Genomic DNA, 6,570 nt, shown 5'->3' on the forward strand with positions numbered 1-6,570 from the left:
TCCCCTGCCTGTTCCCGACCACGACCCAGCGTTTTCCCCGACGACGTTTCCGTGTTGTCGGTTCCTCGAGCTACGGGGTTTCCTACTCTCCAGCCACAGTGAGTTTCCAGGGGTGTCTTCATCTCGTGGGGGGGGGGAGACATTAACTGGGTAATTCACCCGAAGAACGGACAGAACATTTGTGAGTGATCTTTAATTGTGTTGGCGATAATAAAGCTTATTACCAACTGACTTTGAGTGTTGGCGTACTGCTTCTGGGTTCATACACACCCCGTTTCAGTACAATCTGGCCAACAATGGACCCAGCAGACTCTAACGCTCTACAGTCACGTCTAGCCCGTGTTGAGGGAATGCTCCAGCAACACGAGGCTCAGCTTTCCTCCAACGCGGCTGAGGCTCGGGGGGGCCTCGGCGTTGGAGCGAGCTTTAAACCCTGCTGGCGAACCAGGTACAACAGATGGGGGGGTTGACCCAGCACGCCATTCCTGGTTCGATCCCTGTTCAGACGGCTCCCAACCCGGCGCCACCTCCCAGCGCCGCACCCGAACCCCGGTGGGACACCCGAACGCTACGTGGAGATCCAGAGGGCTGCAATCCGTTTTTGACAAACTGCTCCATCCTGTTTGCTCTGCAGCCACACACGTTCGCCACGGAGGGCGCCAAAGTGGCCTTCGCCATTAACCATCTCACTGGCCGAGCACGGGGTATGGGGAACAGCAGAATGGGACAGAGGTACACCCGCCTGTGTTTCGTTTCAAGCCTTCGCGATGAACTACGGAAGGTTTTTTGGTCCAGTGTCTTTGGGCCCTGACGCCACCGGGGGGCTTACTGAACCAGCGTCAGGGAAGTCGGACGGTCGCCGACTACGCTATTGACTTCAGGACTCACAGGCTCGACAGAGCAACTGGAATTCGGCCGCCCAGTGGGACGCCTTCCTCAATGGGCTAGCACCATACATAAAGGATGAACTGGTCTCCTTTGAGCTTCCTCATTCTCTCGATGGTCTCATTGAAGTGACCTCGAGACTGGACAGGCGGGGGGGGGCGAGGAGAAAGGAGCAGCGTCTGGAGGGGGGTTCCCACCGGTTTTCTGGTCACCAGCGGGTTCCACCACCACCTGTAACGCTTCCAGCGGACCCGAGGGGGAGGGAGGAGCCGATGCAGGTGAGCCGAACCAGATTATCTGCTGAGGAGCGTGAGAGACGACGTCGGGGGAGACTCTGCTTGTACTGTGGACAGGGGGGGACATTTCCTCTCCAGTTGCCCAGTAAAAGGTCGGGCTCAGCAGTAGAGAGGGGCATCCTGCTGAGCCGTTCCCAGAACTCTGCCTCCAGTCTCCGCCCCTTGTTCCACGTGCAGCTCCTGTTGGGTGATAAGTTTCACACCCTCGCCACGTTCATTGACTCTGGTGCTGATGTGAATCTCATCGACGAGGAACTGGCTCGACAGCTGGGATTAACCCTGGGGGGGGAAGGGTTCTGTTCCAGCTAACGCTCTGGATGGTCACCTCCTGGGAACCGTGACCCATCAGACTACTCCTGTCTCCATGCTCCTGTCTGGTGAACACCGTGAGACCATTCAATTCCATGTCCTGAGGTCCCCAGAATTGCCTCTGATCCTCGGATACCCCTGGGGGGGTCGTCACAATCCCCACATAGACTGGTCTACCGGCTCGATTGTGGCATGGGGTTCTTCCTGTCAACAGACCTGTCTTCGGTGGCAAGAGGCTTCAAGGGGGATCACCCGCTCCTGCACCACACCGGATCTCTCAAGGGTGCCCACAGAGTACCACGACTTACGGGGAGGTGTTTAACAAGGCCAGGGCCACCTCCTACTTACCGCCCCACCGCTCTTATGACTGTGCCATCGATCTCCTTCCCGGGGCGGCTCCTCCTAAGGGTCGGCTCTACTCACTCTCTCCGCACCAGAGAGAGAGGGGTGGGACATCTACATCAGAGACTCTCTGGCTAGCGGAATCATCCGGCCGTCCTCATCTCCTGCCGGAGCCGGGTTCTTCTTTGTGGGGAAGAAGACGGTTCTTTACGGCCCTGCATAGACTATAGGGGGTTGAATGAGATCACGGTGAGGAATCGTTACCCCCTCCCTCTCATAACGACGGCTTTTGAACTTTTACAAGGGGCGACGATCTTCACCAAGCTTGATCTTCGGAACGCTTACCACCTGGTCCGCATTCGTGAGGGGGACGAGTGGAAGACGGCCTTCAATACACCCACAGGACACTATGAGTATTTGGTGATGCCGTTCGGGCTCACCAATGCTCCAGCCGTTTTTCAGGGGGATCAACGACGTGCTCAGAGAACACCTTAATAAGTTTGTGTTCGTATATTTTGGACGATATTCTGATTTTCTCCCGGACCAAACAAGAACACGTTCACCATGTACAGACTGTGTTGCAGCTGCTTCTCCAGAACTCCCTGTTTGTTAAGGCGGAGAAATGTGACTTTCATGCTTCTTCTGTGTCTTTCCTGGGCTACATCATTGGTCACAATAGGGGGAAATGGATCCTGCTAAGGTCTCCGCCGTCACCTCATGGCCGGCACCCGATTCCCGTAAGCAGCTGCAACGATTCCTGGGTTTGCCAATTTCTATAGGAGATTCATCCGGGGGGGGCACGGTGGCAGCCCCCCTCACGGCGCTTACCTCTTCCAAGGTTCGGTTTCCGCTGGTCTTCTGAAGCTGATGGCGCCTTCGAACACCTCAAGGGTCGCTTCAGCTCTGCTCCCATTCTCCTCATCCCCGATCCTGATGGGCAGTTCGGTGGTGGTGGAGGTCGACGCCTCGGGGGTGGGGTGGGAGCAGTCCTCTCCCAACGCTCGGGGGGGGGATGGCAAGCTGCATCCCTGCGCCTTCTTCTCCCGACGATTGTCGCCAGCTGAACGCAACTATGACATTGGCAACCGGGAGCTTCTGGCGGTTAAGTTGGCGTTGGGGGGAGTGGCGACACTGGGGGGAGGGTTCCAGGGGGGGGGTGTGGGGGTATGGACTGACCACAAGAACCTAGAGTATATCCGGACGGCCAAGAGACTCAATTCCCGTCAAGCCCGTTGGGCCCTTTTCTTCGCTCGTTTTTCTCCTTCACTCTCTCGTACCGGCCGGGGGGGGGGAATGTCAAACCCGACGCCCTTTGGGGGGTCGCCAGTTCCTGGAGGAGGAGGGAGAATCTCCCCTTTCTGACAATATTCTTCCTGCCTCTCGACTCCTGGGGGGGGGGGGGGGGAGATCGAGGACCGCATCCTGTCGGCGTTGGAACAGCAGCAACCGGGTCCCAGCGCCTGTCCTCAGAACCGCCTGTTTGTTCCCGAGAGGTTCAGGTCTGAGGGGGTTGCAGTGGGCCCATTCGTCTCGTCTCACCTGCCATCCTGGCATCACTCGTACCAGGGGGTCTTGCAACGACGGTTCTGGTGGCCCACCCTGGTTAACGACACTAAAGACTTTGTGAACTCCTGTCCGGTCTGCAACCAATGTAAGACCCCTCGCCGAGCTCCTGCTGGTCATTTGCACCCTCTTCCTGTTCCTCATCGCCCATGGTCCCACATCGCTCTGGACTTTGTCACCGGTCTGCCACTGTCGGAGGCAACACCACGATCCTGACAGTGGGGGGTAGATCGGTTCAGCAAGATGGCACATTTGTGCCTTTACCCAAGCTCCCTTCAGCCAAAGAGACAGCGGGATTGCTACTGCAGCATGTCATCAGACTGCACGGCATCCCTTCAGATGTGGTGGTCTCCGATCGGGGGCCCCAGTTCACCTCAGCATTCTGGAGGGAGTTCTGCCGTCTTCTGGGGGCGTCCACCAGCCTGTCCTCCGGGTATCACCCCAATCCAATGGACAGACTGAAAGGATGAATCAGGAGATGGAGACGGCACTCCGCTGTATGGCTATCGACCAATCCTGCCTCCTGGTCATCGCAGCTCTTGTGGGTGGAGTTCGCCCACAACACCCTTCAGAGTTCCGCCACTGGGCTCTCCCCCTTCCAGTGTGCCTATGGTTACCAGCCTCCTCTGTTTCCTGCCCAGAGAGGGGGACGGCCTACCCCTCGGTGGAGGACTTCGTCCGCCGCTGCCGCCAGACCTGGGACCCGGGCCAGGGCCACGCTGTTGGGGGCCGTGGGGGGGCTACACCTCGGCGGGCTAATCGGCGCCGTTCCCAGGCACCTCCCTACCGGGTGGGCCAGCAGGTTTTGCTGGCTACCAGGGATCTTCCGCTGAGGGTGGACTCCCGGGGGGGGGGCTCCCAAGTTCATCGGTCCATTCCCTGTTGAGAAGGTCATCAACCCGTGGCAGTCCGTTTGAAGCTTCCTCGTGCCATGAGAATCCATCCCACATTCCACGTCTCCAAGATCAAGCCGGTCCGGGAGAGTCCCTTGCAGCCCAGCCTCTCAGCCGCCTCCTCCGCCTCGGATCATCGACGGGGCCCCGGCTTATACGGTCCGTCGGCTCCTTCGGTCCAGGCGCCGCGGCAGAGGCCTCCAGTACCTTGTCGATTGGGGGGTACGGTCCGGAGGAGCGATCCTGGGTCCCGGCTCGGCAGGTTCTGGACCGCCAGCTCATCATGGATTTCCATCGGGGGGGTTTTGAGGACCAGCCGTCCCGTGCAGTTCCTGGCCGTGGGTCTTCCGTTCCTGCCCGTTCTCCGTCTCCTGCTCCTGGGGGGGGGGGGTTGGGGTCCTGCTCCAGGGGTTCCTTGCCGCCGCCGGTGGGGGATCCTCCTTCTGATGACGGCGACGACGACGACTACGACGACGTCGACGAGATGGTTTCTGGGAGGGGTCCGAGGAGTTCTGACCCTCCTTCCGGGCCCCTCCGCCCACCCGGCTTCTGTGACTTTGGGTTTGGGACGTCATGGGCCGTCCCTTGGGGGGGGGGTTCTGTCATGATTCCTGCATTCTCCTCCTCCCCTTCACTGCCAGTACTTTTCCATTCACCTCACTCTGACCTGCTCTTTCTGCTGGCCCACGCCCACTGCTGCAGTCTGCTCTCCCCCACAGCTGCAGCTCATCATCAATCAGTCCAGTACTTAAGACTCTCGCACACGTTCATTCACTGCCAGATTGTTCCTCTGCCATGCATGACTTTCCAGCGTTCTTTTGCCAGATTTCCTGTTGCCGACTCTCAGTTTGTTCCCGACCAACCCTCCGTGCCTGCCACCCGGTGTACCTACCTGCCTTCTGTCCCTGACCACGTGCTTCGCTTCGGCGTTCCGCATCTCTGACGGCTTCACTGGCAAAGACCTCCCCGCTCGACCACGACGATCCTTCAGCCTGCTCCTCGACGGTACCGTTGCATCCTCGGGACTGTTTCCTCGGCTACGGATCCCCTGCCTGTTCCCGACCACGACCCAGCGTTTTCCCCGACGACGTTTCCACACGTGTTGTCGGTTCCTCGAGCTACGGGGTTTCCTACTCTCCAGCCACAGTGAGTTCCAGCTTCGTGTCTTCATCTCGTGGGATTACCAGAGACATTAACTGGGTAATTCACCCGAAGAACGGACAGAACATTTGTGAGCTGATCTTTAATTGTGTTGGCGATAATAAAGCTTATTACCAACTGACTTTGAGTGTTGGCGTACTGCTTCTGGGTTCATACACACCCCGTTTCAGTGAGTGTGGAGTGTGAGTGTGAATGTGAGAGTGAGTGTGAGTGTGAGTGTGAGTGTGAATGTGTACGTCCGTGTGGTTCCACCTGAACTAGAGTCCACAGAGGCTCAGTTTATGTTTGACCTGCAGGTTAACGTCTGTCATCGTATGGAGGTTACTGTTTACTCATTTTCTCTGACACAAAAAAAACACATCATGTCCGATGTATAGAAAATATGCAAGAATACTTTTGATTATTATTAACACCACTAACACAAAAAGGCCAATGTTTTTTTTTATTTTTACAAAAACTAAATAGATATAAAAGACAAAACTATAAATGGTGTGAAATATCTGTTGGGAGCAACCGACGCTGGGATGTCAGCAAACACTCTGTTGGTTAATGATGATTACGATTAGGGGCGCCTGGTGACTCAGTGGATATAGCAGCGTCCCGTGTGCAGAGCCTGTGACTCGCCACAACAGCCGCAGGTTCGAATCCAGCCTCGGCCCTTTGCTGCATGTCTCCCCCTCTCGCTCCCCCTTTCACGCTTACACTGTGCTGTCAATTAAAGGCAATAAAAGCTCAAAAAATAATCTTTAAAAAAAGATGTCGTACGATTAGAGGAAAAAGGCAGAGGGTGGAGAAAAAACAAACATCACACTCAGACGGGACGAGAACACCTGACTCCTACATGAAAGTCCAGGGTTTGTTGGATCCATCCACCGCTCTGCCTGCCTGCACTATCGGCGCCCGTTCCCTTCATGTTACATCATCATGATGGCGACGGCAGCACATGTAGATGCAGCAGCCTGTAGCTCCTCAAATCCTTGCTTCTTTTTTGCTCTATTTTTCTATTTTTTCGACATCATGACCCCTTCTGATGAAGCACGACTTTTCTTTGACAGAGAAGCACTTAACAACATCGAGAACAGTTGTGTGGGGTTTGGACTGAATGCAGCAGACCACGAGAG

This window comes from Plectropomus leopardus, chromosome 1 (assembly GCF_008729295.1).
Source record: "Plectropomus leopardus isolate mb chromosome 1, YSFRI_Pleo_2.0, whole genome shotgun sequence".
Classification (NCBI taxonomy): Eukaryota; Metazoa; Chordata; class Actinopteri; order Perciformes; family Serranidae; genus Plectropomus; species Plectropomus leopardus.